General features: G+C 42.7%; 1 pseudogene; it reads right to left on the bottom strand.

Moving 5' to 3' along the window:
* Positions 1-8,024: 8,024 nt before the first annotated feature.
* On the bottom strand, positions 8,025-8,430 carry LOC142435905 (large ribosomal subunit protein eL32-like; annotated as a pseudogene).
* Positions 8,431-25,667: the final 17,237 nt, after the last annotated feature.

A 25,667-nucleotide genomic window follows, 5' to 3' on the forward strand; every position in this document is an offset into this window, starting at 1 on the left:
TACAAAACAACCTTATCACCTTCAAAGTACTCTCCATTATACTTAATATATTTGTCAAGTCTGCAATCCCATTCTTGGAAACAGTTTTCAAACTCATCTATTTGGATGGCTGACAGCACCTCACTTGGTTTTTTCCTTTACTTCTTCCGTGTTGTCAATTGCTGTCCTTTCATGTCCCACTTCAGTTGTGGGAACGAAAAGAAGTCACATGGAGTGAGTTCAGGTGAGTCAGGTGTGTAGGGAAAGAGAGGCATGTTGGGGTTTTTTGCCAAAAACTGTAGTATTGAGATGGCTGTGTGAGCAGGTGGCAAAACCAGTCCTCCGTCTGCCACAAATAAGGCCCTTTTTTGTCTCACACTGTTAAGCAATCTTTTCAGAACCTCTAAATAGAAAGCTTGATTAACAGTCTGACCTGGTGTGAGTTAGACTGGGTAGACTAGAGATACAACATTCATAGACACTCATATTTTATAAGAAAGGGTTTTATATAAAGGGTAATTGCACATTAAGAAATCATCTCAACTCAGTCTAGTCCAAGCCCATAAGTCCAGCACTAGCCCATCTGTCTGACACTGATCTACAAAGTTCTCCTCAAACTCACAAAACACACGCAATGACACCAAATGCAGGAAGAAAGCCGAATCAGTGAGTGTGTAAGCATCTCAGCGCTGACAAGGGTCTTCACACAGCTTCTCCAGCACCCAGGGCTGCATCAGGGTAGGTCCCTGTGGCTTCTCCTCAGGGATGTCAGTTGAGGCAGAGAACTAGCTAAGGCAGCTTCACACTGGTCCGACCATCAGAGAACAGAGACAGGAAAGGTGAGTCTCACTGAGCCATTTATCTCTCTGTCTTTCAATTAAACTGCCCTTCGATGAATCCCACATGTGTTCACGGGCCAGGTTGGCACAAGAACCCTTAACTATCACATGGTGCAACGAACTCTGAGTGCACTGTCTTCCTCACATCAAAAGAACCAAATGCACATCGTCTTGATCTTTGATTTCACTTGATGAGATTTTTGGGGCGAGGGGATAATGGTGTCTTCCACTGGTTGATAGACATTTGCTTTCTGGGTAATAAGAATAGTATCATGTCTGGTCATAAGTAATGACCTTGGGGGAAAAAAGTCTGGGTCACTTCGGAGCTGTGGCATGTTTCCACCCAATGCTTTTTTTCCTGGTCAGTCAGAACCCAAGGCACAAATTTCGCAGAGACCATTCTCATTCCCAAATTTTCTGTTAAAATTCGCTGAACCAGGCTCCAATCTAGTCTAGATAACCTCCCCTTCTCTTCAATGGTTCATTGCTGGCCTTTGAGCACAAGTGCACAAATTTTGTTGACATTCTCGTCTATTCAGGAAGTTCACAGAACTCCAGAACGAGATTGGTCATCAATTGACATTTCACTTGTTTCTGAAATGAGAAAATCACTTGTACACTTGAGTTTTTCCCATAGCACTGACCTTGTAAGCTGTGTTCAACATCACAACAATTTCTGTGACAACTTTCTCAAGCAGGAAACAAAAAAAATTTTTAATCATTTTATTAGGGGCTCATACAACTCTTATCACAATCCATACATGCATCAATTGTGTAAAGCACATTTGTACATTTGTTGCCCTCATCATTCTCAAAACATTTGCTCTCCACTTAAGCCCCTGGCATCAGCTCCTCATTTCCCCCTCCTCCGCTCCCCCCTCCCTCATGAACCCTTGATAATTTATAAATTATTATTTTTGTCATATCTTACACTGTCCAACATCTCCCTTCACCCATTTTTCTGTTGTTCATCCCCCAGGGAGGAGGTCACATGTAGATCCTTGTAATTGGTTCCCCCTTTTACCCCACCCTCCCTCCACCCTCCTGGTATCGCCACTCTCTCCACTGGTCCTGAAGGGATCACCCATCCTGGATTCCCTGTGTTTCCCATTCCTATCTGTACCAGTGTACATCCTCTGGTCTAGCCAGATTTGTAAGGTAGAACTGGTATCAGGATAGTGGAGTCGGGGGGAAGCATTTAGGAACTAGAGGAAAGTTGTATGTTTCATCGTTGCTACCCTGCATCCTGACTGGCTCGTCTCCTCCCCATGACCCTTCAGTAAGGGGATGTCCAGTGGCCTACAAATGGGCTTTAAGTTTCCATTCCGAACTCCCCCCTCATTCACTATGATATCATTTTTTGTTCTGATGATGCCTGATACCTGATCCCTTCGACACCTCGTGATCGCACAGGTTGGTGTGCTTCTTCCCTATGGGCTTTGCTGCTTCTGAGCTAGATGGCTGCTTGTTTACCTAGGAAACAAAATTTTACAGCTGCGCACTGTTCTCTTAAATCAGCCATCACAAAAAGCAAGGTTCGAGCAAAACTACTCTTACGAAAAAATTCACTGTGCTTAGAGAGAACCTTCCCAGGTGATGCCACTGGTTCACTAACTTGGAGTGAGTTAAGACTCCCCTGGCAGGAAAAAACTCATACTACAAAAGCTCTATGCAACAGAGGTGTGTTTTTTTTTTTCATTTTGGGGGGCACCCCCTCACATACACACATGACATGTAAGTGTCCATTATAGTATTTATCTTTTAGTGAGGCCAGTGACCCTACACAGTCAAAGAGATCTTTGCTTCGGTTCAGACATCCTGATGGGCTACAATCTGCTTGCTTTCATCTGAAAGCTGCCTCTAAACTGTTCACTTACTTCACTGATGTACCATCTCTCTGCCACGATTTTTAATTCTGCTCAGCGGTTGTGCCCACAACACTGACAAGTGACTTTGTTGGGCTTGTCACCAAGGTCCAAGGAAGAGTGTGTCATGCTGGATAGTGAGGTTTATGCATTAAGGCAGCTCATGGCAGTTCAATGGAGGAAAATGTAATGAAGGTCTTCCAGCTGTCAGGGAGGTGACCTGAGTGTTGGGAAGGGCCTTGTGTCCATCACTGCTGCCTGAGATGGTCGACTGAGTTGCATGAATGGGAACTGGAAGGAACTGTGGCCTGAGGCTTGTCATGACTTTAGGGGAATTTGAAAAGAACAGAATAGTGACCGGCAAGGTAGAAAGCTCCATAAGGACCATGCCAAGGCACCCAACCATGCTAATTCACCCTTTCCGGGAACTCTCCCCCCATCCTGCTCCCCCACCCACGGCCACTTAGCAAGGGTGTGCCTACGGGTACTCCCTCCCTGTGTGCTCTCAGGAACAAACAATGAAACCCACCTATGCGTTTTCTAAGGAATCTGGCTCTGATTTTAGGAGACAGCGTGAACTAAGGTCTGCTTTTCATTAAATTCCATGAGTAAAAAGTAATGCATACTCCAAAATGTTACAGGCTCACTATTTACATAGTGAGGCTCTGATTGAAAATTGTTTTGTTCTTTTCTGTTTTGCAAATTTTCTTTAATGAGCATGGAGTACTTTTAGATTTAAAAAATGAATAAACAACTTTAGAGAGAGTAATTCCTGTCAGAGACAGCAATAAAGACACAGAAATTCCTGTTACAAGAAGCTATGAGAGCCGTACTCCTGTATCTCTGGTGTTCAGGAAATCCTCTTATCTGGATACTTTTCTCTGATTTGAGGGAGTTGTGCTCTGAGATGGCCAGTTGGAGAATGGAAAAGAGATCGTTAAAGGGTTTCCTCCCCTAGATTGATTGAATCCCCTAGAACCCACTGCACTTTGAGTTCTCTGTTAAGTACTCAGACAGTGATGAATTTAAAGCAAATTGGGTTTTCTCAGGCTAGGGTGGTAAAATAGGCAAGATACAAATTAATGATTCACTCATGGGGTTTGTGAGCTTAGCACTAATAATTCCCCGAAAGTTACAAAGATCATTTATTTGTATCTTTACTCTACTTAGGAAGGTAGATATGAGAATAACCATGGGATGAGCTATATATGAGAGGACATAAGTAGGTGATCAGGGCAAACTTATAGAGGCCAGGGCGTTCCGACAGTCTTCATTTTAGAATAGGAATTTGATAAGCATACCGGAAGTGGTTGAGGGACAGAGGGTGGAGAGTGGGTAGGGGAGTCCAGTAGAGAAAATGGGATACGTGCAGCATGAAAATACTAGTCTGGGGATATGGTCAGGATCCAGGACCTTCTGTACTTTACACAAAGCTCTCAAACACATCACTGTTCTTGTCCCAAACAAAAATGCAGCACGCTGGGCCACTATCAGCCCCAGTTCCATTCAAAACATGAGACCTGTCATGAACCCAGGAGAAGGACAGTAAGTCACACAAGCAAAGACCGTGATCTCACTAGCCTGGATCACTTGATGATAAGTGAGCTGTCTTACTGTGATGTAGGGGGCCTCAAATCACGGCCCGCGGGCCACATGCGGCCCGCCAGGGACATGTATCAGGCCCGCAGGGTGTTTTTGCCCCGTTGGTTTTTTTACTTCAAAATTAGATATGTGCAGTGTGCACAGGAATTTGTTCATAGTTTGTTATTTTTTTTTTTAACTATAGTCCGGCCCTCCAACGGGTCTGAGGGACAGTGAACTGGCCCCCTGTTTAAAAAGTTTAAGGACCCCTGCTTGTGATGGTTCATGATGGTGAACTTGTAGCATGAAGTTTAAACTCTGAGCTACAATTCAAGAGGGAGCAATTACATACTAGGGTTAGCATAAGAAGTAAATAGCAAGCAAACATCTAACTGAGGTATCAGGTAAATCTATATGGAAGAAGCACACTAACCTGCATGATTGTAAACAATAAGATCCAAGACCAGAGGATGGAACTGTATTACAGTTTAAATTCTGAGCACCTGGTTTGCAGAAGGTTATGGATGACAGTGAAAGCCCAGAATCCATTTGCAGGCCCCCCACCCCCACCCCATGCATTAATCCTCTGAGGACTTTCTCTGACCAAAGGTAGGACATTCCCTGCTATCAGACAAGGTGCGTTGCAAAGTGGATGAATGCAGGTGTAATTAGGTAAAAATTCAATGCCTTATCTATCATTTGTTCTCTTTTGTCTCATTTTAAATTAGTAACAATTTTCATTTTCTGCTTTGTTTTTGATTGAGATTTTAGTGTGTTTTATTTTGGGTTGCTGACTTTTTTTGTTTTAGTGGGGGGTTTTGTATATTTTTCCTGTATAGATTTCAGAATAGGTAAATCAATAAAAACATTAACTGGATTGATCATTTCTTTGGGTTATGGCAAGAAAGCTTGAGGGGAGATCAGGAGCTAATACTAATGAGTCCGGAATGAAGACAATGTTCTAAAACAAACTGTGGTGATGATGTCACAACTCTGATTTTTTAAACATTTTATTGGGACATAATCCATGTATCATACAAGCCAATAGTTCAATCCTGTCAAGAATAGTTTTACAGTCATTACCACAATCGATTTTACAACACTGTCTTCCTTCATGTGCTTCTTGTTGTTAGATCCCCATTTTCCCCCAACCTCCCCTGTGATACCCTTAAGAAACCAAATAATAATACAGTTATTGTCTCTATCGATTCACCCATCCTGGATTTCACATACCGAAAAATGTACAAACAACAACAAAGAAAGAAACAAGCTAACAATAATAAGATAAAAATAGAGAAAACAATCAAAAAGAAAACAGATCAAACAAAAATATGGATCCATAATACTATTATCCTGATTAGGAACATACTAATTAATTCCCCTGATTGCTGTTTGTAGTCGCCAAGCCTGTGTACAACAGAGCAAAACACCGCACCTTCTCAAAATTGTTGTTGGAGCCATTGTTACAGCGACAGTGCCCATCAATTTCATTGAGGGTCTCCCCTTTTTCCTAATAAACGCCCATAAATCTTCAAAGAAAAGTGAAATAAAATGGGGGGAAGCAGAAAATATTTTAAAACTAGAACCACTTTAAATAGGTCAAAAGAGAGACCAAATGATCTGTTAAAATGTTTCCTAACGACGGTACAGCTGCCATATCCACTTCCCCATGTACTCTACTTGACAGCGAGACTGCTCACACTCCTGGTCTATGGACAGAGAGGATCGCTGGAGTGTTACCTCATGGGCATTTCTGCATCACTTTCATTTTTTAACTGAAACAACTTTTAAATGGGTCGAAGGGAGATCAAAATAAATTAGATTTTAACGTAACTAAATCTACTATGATTGTCTCTACAACACTCTCTGATAACAAGCCTATTCGCATCCCTTGCCTAGGGTCAGAGAGAACTCGGTGGAGAGTTCATCTATGTTGGGACCCCACGAATGGATTTGGGGGCGCCGTGGTCATCCATAGTTTTCAGCACATCAGGTGTTCACAATTGAAGCTCTGGCGCCATTTCTTCCTTCGGATTTGGGAGATATTATTTACAATCCTTGGATCACACAGGCTGGTGTGCTTCCTCCATGTGGACGTAGTCGATGCCTCACTTGGATGGCTGCTTGTTTGAAGACAGGTGATTGAAGAACTCTTTTTAATATATTTAAACCATTAAATTGTATGAAATGCAAATTATGTGTCAATGATCAACATGCTAAAAATTTTTAATAAACTATTTTTTAAAGAAGTAAATAAGTTTCAGCCCCAATAAAATGATTTAAAAAAGAAAATGGCAAAAAAAGGAAGTAAATAAGTTTCATATATCTTCTCAGAGATCCTGTGACGGCTTGTCACAAAGGAAACAATAATCTAGGTGCTACTCTCCCACGTCAACAAGCACGTGCTGAGGACATGAGGTTGCATGAGTACTGAAATCTTGAGAACTATTTGAGAAATGGAGGAGGATTGATTCCACCGAGGGTGCTTGGTCTGACCTTCCTGTGCCTGGCGTCAATTCCAGAAGCACACCAATCCAAGAGACAAAAGTAATGATGCAAGACAAGCCCCTCAAGAGATGGATTGACCCACTGGCTGCAACAGTGGGCTCAAACACAACCATTGTGAAGCTGGTGCCGATCTGGACAGTTTCGCTTGGTTGTGCATGGAGTCTCTATGATCCAGAAACACGTTGGTGGTACCTGACAACAAGGCAATTTTAGTCTTTACTGAACACTCTTGAGCCATATCAAAAGGAGACTCCGTGACACAGCAAAGCATCTTAAAACGGCCATTCTCCATTTCATAAGGCACATCTCTTCCACATGTATGGCTCCCTGCCCCCTAATTTCTTTCTTTCTTTTATGTCTTTCTCCCAAATTCTCTTTAACCCAGCTGCATGAGCTCTTAGCTTTTCATGCCCTGGCATTCCCTTCCCTTTCTGAATCTATCCCTCCAATGACTGGGAGCTCTCTCTGCCTTTTTTTAAGTCAGTTTCGCTTTCCTAATCAGCACCATAACACGTTTATGTTTGTGGTGGAAATTTAAATAGCAGAATGGAGAGAGGCTTGGCCGAGGCTGGAATACTCGAGAGAAAGAATTCTTTTCCTGCTCATCTGAACCAGAAGCACTTTCAGCTCCTTCTTGTACCATCTCTTTCTGGCTGCTCCCATAGTTCAGCCACCGTTCTCCCTGAAATGTTAAAGATTCTCATAGCAGAGAAATAAAGTAAGAAGCACTGCCATCAAATCCTTCAGCACAGCATCCCTTTAGGAGAGAGTGGATTTGCTCCAGAGGAGCCCTGGGGCATAGTGGTGACACGCTGGCCTGCGGGCTGCAAAGTCAGCCATTCAAAGCCATCACCCGCTCCTCGGGAGAAAACGGAGACTTGGAAACTCACAGGGGCAGTCTGTAGATTTGCTGTAAAGTCTGCACTTACTCGATTGCAACAGGGCTGCTTGGGGTTGTTGTTTTGGGAGAGTTGTTCCATAGGACGTCCAAGACTATCTTTATGGGAACAGCCAGCCTCATCTTTCTCTGGCAGAGCTGCTAGACCTTGTAGCTAGCAGTCAGACGCTTCACCAACAGCACCACCATTTTTTTTTTTTGTCAAATACTTTTATCAGGGGCTCTTACATCTCTTCTCACAATCCATACATTCATCCAGTGTGTCAAGCACATTTGCGCATATGCCGCCATCATCATTGTCTTTTTTTCACTTATGGTTTTATTTAGCACAAATAAAACTCGCAAATGGGCCATCTATTCATTCTCTTCGCTGTGCCGCCTGGCGTTGGATTGGTGACTCTGATGGCCAGCTGGGCTGCTCTTTCTACGATGGCTTTGCGACTCTTGGAGGAAAGTGAGGCGCCATCTGTGCACAGTAAGACTTGTTGCACATCAGTAGCACTTCCAGCTCCTTGACGTTGTGGACCAGGAACTTGAGGAAGCCACTGGGCAGCATGTGCTTGATTGTCTTGTTGCTCCCGTAACCAATGTTGGGCATCCAGATCGGGCCCTTGAATCTTGTAAGCACCCTGTTGTCAATGCCCCTGGGCTTACGGCACTTGCACTTCATCTTGACATGGCAGTCAGACTGATGCCCGATGAACTTCTTGGTCCTCTTTTTGACAATTTTAGGCTTCACCAGGCGTCTGGGGGCAGCCATGATGCCATCATCGTTTCCTAAGTATTCTCTTCCCACTTGAGCCCCTGATATCAACTCCCCATTTCTTCCCTCTCCCTCCCCTGCCCGTCCTCCCTCATGAACCCTTGATAAATTATAGATTATTGTTTCCATATCTTACATCATCCTCCGTCACCCCTCACCCACTTTTCCATTATTTGTGCCCCTGGGAGGCAGTTCTAGTTTGATCCTTGTGATCAATTCCCCTTCCCTCCCCCCCGCCCCATTCTCCCTAATCCTCCTGGTATCTCTACTCTCATTGTTGGCCCTGGGGGGTCTATCTATCACAGATTCCCTGTGTTGTGGGCTCTTCTCTGGAGCAGTGTGCATGCTCTGGTCTAATCTGATTTGTAAGGCAGAATTGAGGTCATGATAGTGGGGTGGTGAAGGAAGCACCAAAGAGCTAGAGGAAAGTTGTGTGTTTCATCAGTGCTATACTGCACCTTATCTGGCTCATCTCTTCCCTGTGACCCCTCTGTGAGGGGATGTCCACTTGTCTACAGATGGGCATTGAATCTCTACTCCATGCCCCCCCCTACCCCATTCACATTGGGTATGATTTTGTTCTGGGTCTTAGATGCCCGATACCTGATCCCATCAACACCTCATTATCACACAGGATGGTTTGCTTCTTCTATGTGGGCTTTGTTGCTTTCAGCTAGATGGCCGCTTGTTTATCTTCGAGTCTTTAAGACCCCAGACGCTATATCTTTTGATAGCCAGGCACCATCAGCTTTCTTCACCACATTTGCTTATGCACCCATTTTTGTCTTCAGTGATCCTGTCACGAAGGTGAGCATCCAAAATGCTGAATTGGTAAGAACAAAGTGTTCTTGTGTTGAGGGAATACTTGAATCAAGGCCCAATGTCCATCTGCAACCTTAATTCTTGATGTATAGATATGAGTACATAGTTCTATTCCCCTCTCACTTTATTTATATATATATATTTACATATGTACATAGCTGTATTTGGGCCTCTATAAATGTCCTTTTCCTCCTGGTCCTTTCCTCTATTTCCTTTTACTTTTGTCTTGTCCCACTATCATGTTCAGCCTTCACAGCTACATTGCCCTTGATTAAGCTTCACTGGGCATCCTACGACCTTCCTCCATTGATTTTACTTTACTTGTTCCCTTGTCCCTGGGTTGATTTCCTCCCCCATGCCCATCCCATTCTCCCACCTCCCCTTCTCCTGTATCACACGCCCCCCGAACCATTGGTCCTGTCTTTTCATCTTCGAATTATTTATCCCACCTATCTTATCCAGGTAAACATACAGATACATTAATAAGTGCAAAAACAGGTAAAGCCAAATAAAACAATGAAGGAAATCAACAAATCAATAACAACAAAAAACCCCAAAACAAAATAACAATAACAAAAAGAAAGCCACTGACAAAAATAGAAAAGCCTATAAATGGTCCAAGTTCTGTTTGTTGATCTTTATGAGCGTTTTCCAGTCGAGTCTGATGGGGTGCCTGCCACACTCTGTCTCCAAAGTCTATTTGTATCCACATAGTTGAGATAGTGGTCGGCCCCATATACCTCTCTATTGGCTCCCTGGTAGTACATGCTGATAGGTTGAATTCACGTCTTAGCACGTCGGGTTGAAGCCTGGTCTCTCTCTCCCTGTCCTGCACCACCAACCTTAATGTAAATTTATCTTCAGAAGTACCTTCTTCTTGAAGGTAACTTCCTGTTCAAGGACTTACTTTAGTCTCGCCTTTTTATTTCATAGCAAATTTAAGTAGTTAGCTCTATTTTTCTCAGTTGGTTAACTATGAAGATGCTGTTCATTAGGTGCCCGTATTTCCCCTGGTGGACCATGATGATAGTTCTTGGCCAGCAGACAATTTGGATATTATATGAACTATTCAATGCAAAGTGCAGTGGATGTGGACACGAATTGTGGAATGTGGAGCTGTCACCCCTTGCAGTCAATGTGAAGGACCGCACCTTTACGTCATCTAAATCACAACCCCTGGAACATGCACAACTTCCTTTCAGCCTGACCCTATATGAATGCGTGATCAGGAAACAACCCTGAAGGGATTTCATGCAAGACCTATCCAAGTCAAAGATCTTTGGGTACATGAAAACCTTTTTTTTCCCCCTTCCCTTTGAGGGAAGTGGCCCAATGCAAAATTTTCAGGCATACCGCCTGACTGTTCAGAACTACTCTGGCATCTGCTTTTTGCCTAGTGGCTCAGAGCCAACTTGCAGCCCTGCCCAGGCAGTTCCCAGAAAGAGGATGGGGTGATGGAGGAGGCCAGGGGATGCCTTGGTGGAGGCGGAAGGTTCCGGAGCTGCTTTGTCTGCCTCCCCCGGAGTCCTAGTTAAAAGGGTTCGCTTTTTTGAAAGCGTTTTCTCTTTCTCTTTTCCGCTCTCAGGCAACTGGGATCTGTTTCCTGTAGACCTGAGGCAAAGCATTTACAGGCTGGGAGCTTTTTCCCTTTTCTTTTCTTCCCTAACTTGTATTTCTTTTGTAGTTGATGAGACTGCACAGTAAACCGGACCATTCAACCGTTTCTGCATGTGCAACTCAGCGACGCTGATGACATTCTTCCAGGGTGCAACCTTCCCTCTGTGTCTTTACTTGTTCCTCTTCATTAACATAAACTCACCGCACCCTTCAGAGCCCTATCCAATCCTGAGAGATGCTGCTGTCAGTTGGATCCCATATTTAGAGTTCGTTAAAGAGCATAATGCTTGAGGAAGACATTTGTACTAGCCAAGCTAAACTACTGTTTGGTTTAAAAATGACTTCAGGAGTTTGGCTGGGGGGTGGGGGTAAGGGGTCTTCAATTTTGTATTGCATGATGTTTGGCAGAGCAGGTTAGTTTGCCATTTTTCGCAATTCTTACACATTTTTCTTCACCTCTTTGATTGAAATTCCCTCAATGTAACCTCACTCATCCCCCTTCCTCCCCGTGTTCCCTGTCTCTATTCTTCCTTCTTCCTTAACTCTTCTGAACGTTTTGTCCCTTGGTAAATGCCACCCTTTTGGTCTCAAGTAGTTGGTCATTCTAAGGGTTTCTTACTTCCATAGTGTTATTGTTTCCTGTATTGACCTATCTTCTTGTCTGGCTGAAATCAAAACCCCGGGTGAGTTCATTTCCAGGCCTTAAGGGTGACTCAGGGCATAGCTCACGCATTCCACCGGTCTTGATGATTTTTCATGATTTTGTTTCCCCCTCTATCTAGGACCTGCATATGTGATTCCTTCCAGAGCAGTTGATTGTTACAGCCGGGCACCATGTAGTTCTTCTGCTCTCAGGGCTGTAGAGACTGATGTTTGCCTGGCTCGGTAGTCCCACTGGAATAATTGTTCTCATGTGTCTTTGATTTTTATCATTTCTCTTTGCTCTGGATAGGGAGAAACCAATAGTTATACCTTTAATTGTCATTCAAGCCGCCCCTTATTACTCATAAAATAAGATATGGAACATAATGTTTCTGCACTGTGTTATGCTAATTGACTTTGGTGTCCCTTGAGATGAGGATCATTATGCCCCACTCCCAATTACTCATTCCCTCCATATGTTTAGTTATATCTAAGAAGTTTTCATAATGTTACCCCTATATGATCTACCACATTCATGGATATATTTGCAGCAAAAGTAAATATCCAAGTGCAAATATCTTCTGTTACACCTGTGTGTACTTGTGGGTATATTCCCGCGCTCTCTCTCACACCTGTTGAGCGTGTCTATCTATACACAACTCACAGATTGTTGCTCTTGTAGGACTGTGTGCATTAACAGCATTTTCCTCTGTTACCTTTCACTCTTACTCTCTTCCCAGTATCTTCCTGCAGGGGATATTTTTGGTTGAAGTTTCAAAGATTAGTTCAGAGCAATAGTTTCAGGAGCTCACCTACCCTCCATTGCTCCAGAATCTGGAATTAAAAATTCTCTTCTGAAAATGTCCCCCTTTGATCAGGACTCTTCTATGGACTCTTTGATCAAAGGGCTCAATAATGGTAGCCAAGCACCATCAGATCTTCTGGTCTCTTGGCAAAGGAGATGTTTGTCCATGAAGGCAATCAGACCCACATTCCATGTCCTCTTCCTGGCTCTCCTTCGACCTCTGTAGTTCAAGGTTGTGTGTCAACCGGTGATTGTGCCCTAGATGGCCACTTGCAAACTTTTAAGACCCTGGGCTCTAAGCAGTGAACTAGGAGGTACAAATGAAACACTGAACATGCTATTAGGTCAATTAACTGGGATGTCCCATGAAACCACAACTGGAAGCCTCCAAAACACAGAATCCAATCTCATGAGCTGTTTGAATCCAATCCAATCCAATCCAATCTCATGAGCAGCCTCCACAGTCACTTTTTTTTCTTTTGTCATTGTTGCACACACACTTTTGAGCTTTTGTCAATTCAACCTTTTACGTGTGTACAACTTATTGGCATCACCAGTAACCCCCTCTCCTTGCCTCTGATAACTACTGATCAAGCTTGGTCTTTTTATGTGTGAAGTTGTATATTATTTAACCCTTTATGACTGGTTTATTTCACTTGGCATCATGTCTTTAACTCCACCTGTCCTGTAAAAGCACCTGGACTCTGTTTCTCTTACAGGCCCAGTCATATTACGGAGGGGGCACTGACCCCGTGTTTTGACGCACCCACCTGTCAAGGTTGTCTCCACCTTCAGGCTATTGGGACCGATACTGTGGCAAATACTGGTGACAAGTCCCCTTCTGGCCTTTGTGGTCAAATCTTCGGGGTGCACAGACATAGGAGTGGAATGGCTGGGTCCTAGGGTAGTTCCCGTTTAGATTTCTCAGAAACTGCCAGGCTAATTTCCCGAGTTTGCATCATTTTACGTTTCCACACAACACTAGATAAGGGTTTCAATTTCCCCTACATCATCCCTAATATTTACTATTTTCTGTTTGTTTGTTTTCAGACATTCTGGTGGGAGCGAAATAATGCATTGTAGTTTGGGTCTGTATCTCTCTGAGGGATAACGATGCCGAACAACGTTCCAGGTGTCTGGTGACCATAGAAATGTCCTCTTTGCTGAAATATCTGTTCAAGGCCTTTATCAATTTTATGATTAGGTTACTTGTGTCTTTGTTATTCCACATATATATATATATATATCCAAAATTTAAATATATTTTACTGATGAGATGCTTGTCCAATCGATGACTTCCTAAGACACTCTACCAGGCAGCAGCTTGTCCTTTCACTTTTTAGTAAAGTCTTTTGATGAACAAAAGTTTTTATTTTTTATGATTTCCCGTTTATTTATTTTGCCTTTTGCTGTTTTCCTTTTGTTATCAGGCTAGGGTTTCGTGCAAGTTTTCCACTGTAGGGGGTGGCAGCAGCTGTGACCTGGCTTGATTTTGATGTAGACTTCAAGGGCACCGTCCCCAGCGGGGGAACATTTTTACCTCGGGAGCCTATTCACGTTGGTAGCCTTGGCAGGGAAAGTTCCAGAAGCTTTGATTACACAAATACCTCTGCTAGGTACGAGACCCTGTCTTGGCAACCTGAGGAGAGAGAATGTGCACGTGGGCTTATTAAACCAAATGATCTGTTTCCTTTGCTGGAGGTGGGGGCTGGGGGTCCTCATCTTGGAAATGATTTTTCCCCTGGCTGTGTTGCCTGGAAACTTTGAGGGTTTAATTAGGACTGGGTATGTTTTTGGCTGCTGCAGCTGCCTCCCCCAGGGTTACTGAGTAAGTGAGTGAGCAAGTATGTGGGTGAGTGAGTGAGTGTGTGTGTGTCCGTCCCCCGCAGTGCAGGCCAAAGCCCTCTGGAGAAGTGAATTGTGTACCGCAGCAGATGTGGCTCCTTTCATTTCAATTGAGTTTCAGTTAAAACTTTTCACCTTCTGAACCACACTGAAGCTGCAAGTGGCTTATGCATCGTGAACCAGGTCTGGTCAACAGGGTGAAGTGGTAACTCTTACCTTATGGCCTACATCCAACGAGAGCCAATCTCAGGGATGTTTTTTGCATGCGCCCAAGCAAGCCCCAAAAGGATTGTCCTGGGTCCCTTTCTCCCTGACTCTGAGTTCCAAGAGAAATGGAGAATGGAGTTCTCCAAGCCCAGCCCACTTATCTGATGCTGCCCGCAAGGGTGGGAGGGTTGTTGGGGGGCGGGGGGGCAGGTGAGGGGGGTCAGCCAAGCAAACAAAAAGGCAATGGGTTCAGTCTACTTGTTAGGACATCTTTGTGTTTTCACTAAATTCAGCTATGTTAGAACCAATGGTTTCAGAGAGAGAACGAGTGTGTGTGATTGTACATTTGCTGGTTTCATCTTGTAATTCTGTATCTTTTACTTTAAATATTTCCAGGCTTAGGCATGCCCCATATAAATAACTAGAGTTCAAAAATACCGCCCCCCCCCCCGAAGAAAAAGCAGCATATTCAGCCTGGAAGACTTAAGCTTTAAGAGATGAGTTAACTATATTTTAGAACAGCGGTCTTCAAACTTTTTAAACAGTGGCCAGTTCACTGTCCCTCAGACTCGTTGGAGGGCCGGACTATAGTTTTAAGAAACAACTATGAACAAATTCCTTTGCACACTGCACACATCTTATTTTGAAGTAAAAAAAACAAACGAGGCAAAAACACCGGGTAGGCCAGATAAATGTCCTCGGCGGGCTGCATGTGGCCAGAGGGCCATAGTTTGAGGACACCTGTTTTAGAATTATTGTGCTTACTAATTTATTTGAATTAATATTTTTAAGAGAAAAAATTCCTGATATCTAGAAGGCATTCATTAAACATTTTCTGAAAAACAAACAAGCAATTGTATTCTCATTATAAAGGAATGAAAAGCTAAGGCAGAGTGTCTTGCTGGGGTCAAGGTGGATGGGGCACAGAGTGACCCTCCTCTTCGTGTCCCCTCCTTTCTGTCCTCTCTTCGTGAGGGAACAATTTAGGGACACGGTCCTTTCCTATGTGGAGCAATGGAAGTGAGAAAACATGCATGACAGCAAACAATAGCTGTCATGCCCCGGAGGAGGAGGAGGAGGAGGAGAAGGAAGAAGAGGAGGAAGAGGAGGAGGAGGAAGAGTTAGAGGAAGAGAAAGAGGAGGGGGGAGGAGGAGGAGGAGGAGGTGGTGGAGGAGGAGGTGGAGGAGAAGGAGGAAGAGAAGGAGGAGGAGGAAGAGAAGGAGGAGGAGGAGGAAGAAGAGGAGGAAAAGAAGGAGGAGGAGGAAGAGGAGAAAATCCAGACATGGAATATATTATCTCACCAGTTGGCATCAAATTGGCACCAACTTGTGATGCCCTCCATGTGCCAGCTAGAACTGTGTGCCATAGATGTATCAATGACTGATTTTGGAAGTGGATCACCAGGCTTTTCTTCTGAGGTATCTTTTTTTTTAATCATTTTATTGGGGGCTCGTACAACTCTTATCACAATCCATACATATATCCATTGTGTCAAGTACATTTGTACATTTGTTGCCATCATCATTCTCAAAATACTTGCTTTCTACTTGAGCTCTTGGTATCCGCTCATTTTTCCCCTCCATCCCTACTCCCCTCCTCCCTCATGCACCCTTGATAATTTATAAATTATTATTATTTTGTCATGTTTTACACGGACCGATGTCTCCCTTCACCCACTTTTCAGTTGTCTGTCTCCCAGGGAAGTTATATGTAGATCCTTGTAATTGGCTCCCTTTTCTACCCCTTCTTCCCTCCACCCTCCCGGTATCACTACTCTCACCACTGGTCCTGAAGGGATCATCTGTCCTGGATTCCCTGTGTTTCCAGTTCCTATCTGTACCAGTGTACAGCCTCTGGTCTAGCCCTACTTATAAGGTAGAATTGGGATCATTACACTGGAGGAGGAGAAAGCATTAAAGAACTAGAGGAAAGTTATATGTTTCATCATTGCTACACTAAACCCTGACTGGCTCGTCTCCTCCCCATGACCCTTCTGTAAGGGGTGTCCATTTGCCTACAGATGGACTATGGGTCTCCACTCTGCACTCCTCATTCACAGTGATATGATTTTTTGTTCTTTGATGCCTGCTACCTGATCCCTTCAACACCTCGTGATCACACAGGCTGGTGTGCTTCTTCCATGTGGGCTTTGTTGCTTCTGAGCTAGATGGCAGTTTGTTTACCTTCAAGCCTTTAAGACCCCAGACGCTATATCTTTTGATAGTGGAGCACCACTGAGGCAGCTCTCTATGGGTTTGTTAACCCTTTACATAAACCAGGGACTCTGGGATATAGCATATGGCCCCAATAGCATATTTGCATTTCTCTCACTCTTTTCTTTTAGTTTCATTTTTATTAAAGTTATACATATCAAAGAGTCAAATCAAACTCAGCCATCAAGTCAATGCTGATTCGTAGTGACCCGAAAAGACAGAGTTGAACTGCCTCTGTAGGTTTACAAGGCTGTCCATCTGTACAGATGCAGAAACCTTCATCTGTCTCCCTTGAACGGCTTGTAGGCTTGAACCGTGGACCTTGTGGTTGGCAGCATAGTGTGGAATCCACTAAGCCACCAGGGCTCCTTAAAATTGTGCATATGCATCTATAAGAGTCAACTAGTTTTACAAAGTTTTTTTAAAAAGTACAGTTGATCAGCTATACAGTGTCCCAACTTCATTACATACTCCCTAAGGAGTATGGTTCTGTTAATACTTAACTTTGAATTTTAAATGACAGGGTTTTGTGGTTTTATGATCTTCTGGTAGTAGCCAGTATCTATGAGCTACCCCATAGAAGATGGGTACTCACTTCTGTAAGTCCCTCTCCCCTTCCACTGCACACATACTTCTAGTACTCTGTCAATCCAATATTGTGGTAGTATTCTTTCAGTTAGCTCAGTAGGCAATGTTCATATTACCACGACCATGTAAATTCTATCGACGACTAAGATGAGGGGAGGCCTAAAGTCCTTTCCTTTTCCTGCACATTTTCCCACCTGCAGTTAATTATTCGCTTATTACTATTATTTGCTTGATTGAAAATATAGTTATCCCAACCTGACTAAGCCCAGCTCATTGCTGTCCCATCTAATTCAGATTCACAATGACCCTAGAGGACAGTGTTGAAACCTCGGAGTTTCTAAGGCTACAAATCTTTAAGGAAAGAGACTGCCTCGTCTCTCACCCTTAGCGTAGTCTGTAGATTCAAACCACCAACCTTTCAGTAAGCAACCATATGCTGGACTACTGGGACCCCTTTACTTACCATGAGTCAAACTCAAAATCTGCCCCAAGTGCACAAGTCTCTCAATACATTCAGACAGATTAGTATCCTGTTGATTTCAGGTTGTTGCTGTCTCTCCCAGGTCCCTCTGATCCGCTCTGTCTGGCACTGTGGGAAAAAGGACTGGATGATTTTCTGGGGAGCTCTCAGCGTAGGCCTTTCTTGAAGAGCATCTGCTTGGCTGCTGTGTTCTAGGGGCCAAGTGCCAGAAGAAAGCTGGGTTACAAATACCCTGTCATTCCATCAAGATTCCTTTGAGTGCCCCTTGTTTCGTACAGCATTCCCCTACATCTCAACTTACCCTGGCTTCCTCCAGTGCAAAATGTCCAGTTTACTGTCCCCAGAAATAAATCTGTCTTGTCATTTATTGGGATGGAGAAGGAGTTATGTGGCTGCGTGCCTTGTGAGAGGGCCTGGGTGTGAGGTCGACTTCACGCTCATTGGCAGAAGCCCTAGGCGCCACCATGCTGGAACTTTCCCATTGTTCCAAGTGTAAATCAAGCTGCCTCGGATGCTTCCCTGCTAAAGATTTAGCTTTCAGACCTGCCGCTTCCGTCTCCAGTCTTGCTTTTCCACATGACGACTTCCACTGTCTGGCTGTTTCCTCCTGTCATGTTGCCTTAGTGGTGATGATTGGACGAAGAAAGGGACCTGATGTGGGCGTCCAATTGGTAATGTGTACAAGAAACAATGAAAATGTCAACAGAATATTTCAAAATGAACTAAATGAAATTAAGAAAATGAGAAGGGGAATAACATCAATCAGAAGAATTTGGAAAACTCAGAAATGACGTGATAGAACTCAAGAATGTAATTACTAGTAAAGGGGGAGACAGCTTCAAAAAATAATGATTACAAAGGGAGCTGGTTAGGGGTCGTGGAGCTGGTTCTGAATCATAGCAACCGTGTGTACAACAGAACTCCACCAAGTCCCGTGCCGTCCTCGCGGTTGTTCTTCTGCTTGAGCCTATTGCTGCAGCCCCTGTGTCCATCCTTTCTGCTGACCCTCTGCACTGACAGCATGATGTTCTTCTCTGGGGTCTGGTCTATGGATAACATTTCCAAACGACAGGAGAAAAAGTCTCACCATTCTTGCCTCTAGGAAGCATAACTGTTTGTTCTTTTGTCAGTCCAAGGAACTTTCAGTAGTCTTCATCAGCATAATCCAATGCATTTACATTGATTCCTCTTTAGTCTTTCTTATCCAATATCCCACTTTCACAGACATGAGGTGATTGAAAATACCATGACTTTAATCAAGCACATCTTCATCCTCAAAGTAATATCCCTGCCTTTCAGCACTTTAAAGAGGTTTTCTGCAATTTGACCCAACATCATGCATCTTTTGATCTCTTGGCTGCTGCTTATGTGAGCATTGGATGTGGATCCAAGGAAGATGACAGCTTCAGTCTTTGCTCCATTTTCATGACGCTACCAGTTGGTCCAATTGTGAGGCTTAGGTTTTCTTTACATTGAGGTGTGATCCATACTGAAGGCTGCAGTCATTGATCTTCATCAGCAAGTGCTTCAACTCCTCCTCACTGTCAGCAAGTAAGATTGTGTCACCTTCTTAACACAGGCTGTTAATAAAACTTCCTCCAATCCTGATGCCACATTCTTCTTCATATAATTAGTGTCCCTGCTTATTTGATCAGCAAACAGACTGAATAATATGTTGAGACCCTGACACACACCTTTCTTGATTTTAAATCATGTCTTAGGCCCTTGTTCTTTTTGTACCAGTACCTCTTGATCCTTATTTAGATTCTGCAAGAATACAATGAAGTGTGCTGGAATTCCCATTCTTCTCCAGGCCATCCACAGTTTATTATGGTCCACCCAGTCAGATTCCTCTGTACAGTCAATAAAATACAAGTAAACATCTTTCTGGTCAGATTCAGAAGAGGACATGGAACAGGGATTTTATTACTGATGTCAGTAAATCTTGGCTAAAAGCAGCGAATCCCAGAAAAGGGGAGTACAGTAAGGTCAAATAAACACCACAAGGGATGCCTTTTAGAAAAATATTGTCATTGTCATCGGTCAGTCAGTTGAAACTCATAGCCACTCTATACACAACAGAACAAAACGCTGTCTAGTCCTGCACTGTCCTCACAATCATTCCCACATTAAAGCCATAGTCACAATCACAGTACCAACCCATCTCGTTGACGATCTTCCTCTTGCCCATTGACCACCCATCTACCTTACCAGGCCTGATGTCTTTCTCCAGGGATTGATTGCTGCTGGTAATGATGGCCCCTGCTAATAACATGTCCAAAATATGTGCAATGAAGACTCACCATCCACACTTCTAAGGAACACTCAGATTAACAATAAAGTCCTGAGTTTGAATCCACCAGCTACCCTATGGGAGAGTGACGATGTGGAAACCTGCTTCCAGAAAGATTTGCAACTGCACGGTTCTACTCTGTCTTTCCTATAGATTCTCTAAGAGTTGAAATCAACTCAAGGGCAACAGGTAACCTCCGACATATCTCTCCCGTCTAACTCCGGTCATTGTTCATTGGGTGGAATATTACCTAATGTTGAATGTTTTTAACCTAAAAGAGTCTCACAATGCCCCTTTGGAAGAACTGAAGTTCTTGTCTTTGAGGGTATTCTGCTAACTATAAAAAGCAGAAGACCTTTGTGATTATAAAGGGAAATTTTCGTTTCTCACGTGCAATTGGGGCGGTTGCTCCTAGCGATAAAGTTAGCAAGTCACATAAGAATTCTCATGAAAGAAACTGAACAGAAGTTTCGGTGACAGAAGCACAATTATACTAAGGTATGTAAATATTGTCACAGTTTTTTTCTTCTTGCTTTTTTTAAACATGAAAAATGTAACCTTCTGTAGGCAATAATTGAAAGTTTATAATGGGTTGTTTTTCTCATCTGTACATGCCCTCTACGCGGTGGCTCAAAGTGACACGGCCTGTGTCTGTGACTTTCATTATGATGCAGGTTGTTCACAACACCGTCCGGGTTCCTGAAAATATATTGCCCTGGAGGAAATCAAAGTTTTATGTCAGAGATTTATTTTTATCAAAAGTACGAACACTTTGACAACCGTGGAAAGAATGTGGTGAAGATTCGTGTAGGTTTGGGATCTGCCAATGCTAGCTTTCGAAGGGGATAAGTGCCCAGGGTTTCAGCGCGCAGCCCAGGGCTCTCCCGGAGCGCGGAGAGCTGAGGACCTCAGTGAGAGCTTTGGAATGCTGCGTCTGTGTGGAGGGCCAAACTAAAAGAATGCTTGCTTAAACACACAGACTAAGTGTTCTATACTTCTGAAAAGAAAGGCAAAGGGGCGGGGTGAAGAAAGCAGGAGGAAGAGGTCTGTGTGATAGCTTGCAATGTTATTCGCTGTAGAGTTCCACTTCCTTTGGCCGTCGGTTTTGGCCACGGCTGTCTAACTGGCTTTGGGCCAATAAACTGTTTGTGGACATAATGCATCCCTTAAACATGCTTGCTCATTTACGTTGTATCTACCACGAGAAGCATACGCCCTGCACATCTATTTCCCTTTAAAATGGAATCCAGGATAGGTTGGGGGGGGGGGAGTGGAACTTGTATATAAGCTGAGCTCACAAAGCCCAGATAAGCTTAAGTCAGCTGAATCTCAGTTTCAGACTTTTGAACATAACTTTGGTCAAAGTATGGGGAAGATATCAGATGGTGCAGGTATCAAAAGAGTAGCAGTCTAGAGTCTTAAAGACTTGCTGTAAATCAAGTGGCCATTTAAGTGAGAGGGCAACTGAGTCTACATGGAAGGAAGACACTAGTCCATGTGATGCAAGGATTATTAATTTAAAAACCAAAAACCAGAGTGGGGAATTGTATTAAAGCCTCAATTCTGAGTGTAGCGTTTGCAAAGACCCTGGATGACTGTAAAAGCCCCAGAGCTGGTCAGAATGCCCACGTGGAATAAGTGTTCACTCACCTCCCTCAGACCACTGGCCAGGGACGTGAAGAATCTTGTCCTGAGACAGAATACATTGGAAAGTAGATAACTGCAGATATGGGTAGGTTAAAATTCAACATCTTGCCCTGCGTTTTCCTTACTGACTGATATATAACTTGTTCAGTTTTCAGTATTTTCTTTATTTTGGATTAAAATTTTTATGTTTTATTTTGTTGATGTTTTTATATTTATATGATTTCCTTTATATGAAATCCATGATAGGTAAATCTATAGGGAAAGTAACTAGATTAATAGCTCCTTAGGGTTATGACAAGGGAGGTTGAGTTTAATGAGGAGCTAATAATAATGGATACAGAATAAAGAAAATGATCTAAAATTTATCATGTTGGCAATTGCACAATCTTTTAGAAATCATTTTATTGGGGATTCTTACAGCTTTTATAATTATCCATGCATTCATCCATTGTGTCGAGCACATTTATACATATGTTGCCATCATCATTTTGTTTCTACTTGAGCCCTTGATATCAGCTCCTCATTTCCCCATCCCCTCCCTCATGAACCCTTGGTAATTTATAAAATTTCTTTTTCTCCAAGTCTTCTACCAACCAGTGTCTCCCTTCACACACTTTTCTGTTGTTCATCCCCCTAGGAAGGGGTTATATGTAGATCATTGTGATCAGTTCCCCCTTTCTTCCTTCCCACCTTCCCCTTCCCCTCCTGGCATCTCTACTCTCATTATTGGTCCTTAGGTGTTCATCTGTCCTGGTTTCCCTTATCTTTAGCAGTGTACATGCTCTGGTCTAGCCAGATTTGTAAAGTAGAATTGAGGTCATAATAGTGGGAAGGAGGAAGTATTAAAGAACTAGAGGAAAACTGTATGTTTCATCAGTGCTATATTGCACCCTGACTGTACAACCTTTTAAAATATATTTAAAACATGGGGAAGAAAGGAATAAATGCTTTTTGTTTGTTTGTTTTAAGATCATTTTACGGGGGGGACTCTTACAGCTCTCATAATAATCCATACATCAGTTGTATCAAGCATAGTTGTAGATATGTTGCCATCATTATTTCAGAAAAAGTTACTTTCTATTTAAGCCCTAGGTATCAGCTCCTCTTTTTTTCCCTCCCCCACACCACCCCCGTGACCCCTTGATAAATTACAATACTTGTTGTTTTAAGCCAGGGAGTTTTTGGTGGTTTGTTACACAGCATTATTGGGGCCAAAGCTAAGAAATAGAAAGCATAATGGGAGTTATCATGAGACATTATAATATAATGGGTAAAAATCTGGTTTCGGAAGCTTGACATACCTTGTTTTGAATTTCACTTCTGATACATATTAGATGTGAGACCTAAAATTACTTAACCCCTCTGATTCTTAACTTTCTCATCAGCAAAACAGAGATCATTGTCGTAGCCTCCTACCATTGTTGTGTGAATCAAATGAGATAGTGCATATCAAGAATTTAACAAATATTTGCTATTATTAAAAATAATTTCTATAAAATGAATCCTACTTTTTAATTAATGAACATTATAAAACTGGTTACATTTTTTAAATACATAAATATTTATTTGTGAAGATTTGACAAAGAAGGACAAAAGGGGTCAATACCCTACTATGTGGCTGATAAGGCCTTATAATATTAAAAGTTTCTTATGTATGGTAGTTTAGTATTCCATCAAATAAGCTTCTATGAGTGTATTTGTAGAACACTTTGAGCATTTTACAACCATGTCCCAACATTGACTCTGTTTACCACCAGAGTTTACGTTTCCATAGTCTAGAGTCCAACATATGAAGTTTGGAACCAAGTATTAACAGTCTAGATCTGACTCAGGACCCAAAATTTTATCTTGAGATTCATGTCTGATATTTCAGTGCTGTCATACCTTCCTCATTGAATTAAAACCAATAGTTACTTACTACTAGGTAGTGCATTAGAAATAGCCCACGTGGATAAATGGGTTATACTTTGGGCTGCTAACTGCAAGGTCATCAGTTCGAAACCACCAGCAGCTTCATGGGAGAAAGATGAGACTTTCTACCCCCTTAAAGATTTGCAGACCCAGAAACCCATAGGAGCAGTTCTACCCCAACCTATAGGGTCACTCTGAGTCAAACTCAACTCAATGCATTAGGAGATGTTGGTAGAACGAGATATAAGACATGTTGTTCCTGCACTCATGATGTTCACGGCCCTCCCAGTTTAGCTCTGGGCGGGTAAATGTGTAAGTCTCCTCTCTCGTATCAACTCTGCCAGGGACTACTCATAGCTCTGGTTGAAAATCATTTGAAGCAGCCTTTGAACTCAGTGGGGAAAAGAGTCATAGTAAGTCATGGTAAGATAGAATCATTTTTAATATTTGCTTGGGACAAACACAGATACAACCAAGTGTTGTAAGTGATATTTGTGAGTGGAAAAGAAAGTAGCATCATGGTATAAGACATAGTTAATTTTTCCAAAAGGAAAGTGGAGTTTAACAAAAGCCTTTGTTGTGGGGTGTGAAATTGTAACTGATCCTTGATGGATGACTAGACATTTAGTAGGTGATGAAATAAAGGAAAATGATTTCAGGCCAAGAGCACATCATGAACCGTGGCATGAAGTGTGTAAGTGAATAAGATGTGGCGAGAACAGTGAATGGTCCCATTTGGTTAGCATATAGGGCGCAATAATGTTGCCTACAGGAGCCAGGCCTTAATAGTGGGCTGGAGTCTGCCTAGAGAGGGATTTCCTCTTTACCATATAAACAAGGGTAATCACTGAAGGTTTTAGCCAAGAGATAAGATGTCTACATATGTGCTTTTAAAACTTACTCAAGAAAAACTAGCTTGGTGAAAGAGAAAGACAAGAAAGAGGCAGGGCACAGGAGAGAAGGCTGTTGCCCCCTGCGGACAAGGAAAGCGGGCATCTAAGCTGCCGAGACCTGGGGGTGAGAGAAAGAAATGGCACCACCATTTAGCAAAAGGATGTTTTCTTTCAAAATGTCCTTTTACCCACACTTCTAACTATACAATGCACATTCTTGTCCTATTTTTCCATCACGCATGCTAATATTACCATCTGCACAGGTATGAGTGTTATTAAATTACACATGACCTCGGATTTTTACGTTTATCATCATGACAACTCCTACAAAATTGGTGCTGTCACACCCAGTTTACAGAGAAGAAAACCGAGGCTCAGCAACTTTAAAAGTCCAAGATGGATGATTTTAGACAACACCTTTTAAAAAATGCAACCCTCCATTGTGACTTGGGTAAATGTTCACAGAGCAAATTCATTTTTCACTTAACAACTCCAGCACGTTTTGTTTCCTAACATTGATTGTGATCCAACAATGACTCTTCCCACTACCAGCCTGTGTTTACTGTTTCTATTCATACTTCATTTTGATCCCTTCCTGCCTTCCGCGCCTCATCTCTGGGCAAACACTGCCCTTTGGCTATCGGGTGGTTGATTGTTCTAAGGAGTGCATATCTCCCTGATGTTCCTGTTCATCTGCTAGGCCTGTCTGTTGCTTGCTGAAAGTTGAGTCATGGTGTGGATTCAGTCCCAGGCTTGATAGCCATACATTTTGTAAGAGTCCAAGTTGGCATTCGAACCTAAGCCACTGTGACTCCTGGATCTATGATTTTCATAACTACTCTACACTATGCAAACAAGTTATTAATTCTCCAATGTTGTTTTCTACTTTTACTATCCCTTAAATATCCTACATGCCTCTTCTTTCAAATTACGTATCTTGACCTAGAAGTAGGCCAATGGTTATTAGAGATCTTCTGAAGGCAGGAGAACAGTACTAAGAAATATAAAGATAATAACAGGGGCTGAGCCCAACTCCAGAGACATGCAAATTACTTGAACTTAGAGTCTAATAAAAGCTATTGATTTTTCCCTAAGTACTTGAGTGCATTAGTCAGGTAATACAGAATCTCTTACTCTGTGGGACTCAACATGTTAATCAATCCACTGACAATGAACCTAGCACCGTGCCTGAGCAATGCATCATAGGTGACTGAGTATAGATCTTGAGGAAAGAGCTGGGACTGTGACACAGAAGATAGACATAGCAGG

The sequence above is a fragment of the Tenrec ecaudatus genome, chromosome 1 (assembly GCF_050624435.1).
Source record: "Tenrec ecaudatus isolate mTenEca1 chromosome 1, mTenEca1.hap1, whole genome shotgun sequence".
Classification (NCBI taxonomy): Eukaryota; Metazoa; Chordata; class Mammalia; order Afrosoricida; family Tenrecidae; genus Tenrec; species Tenrec ecaudatus.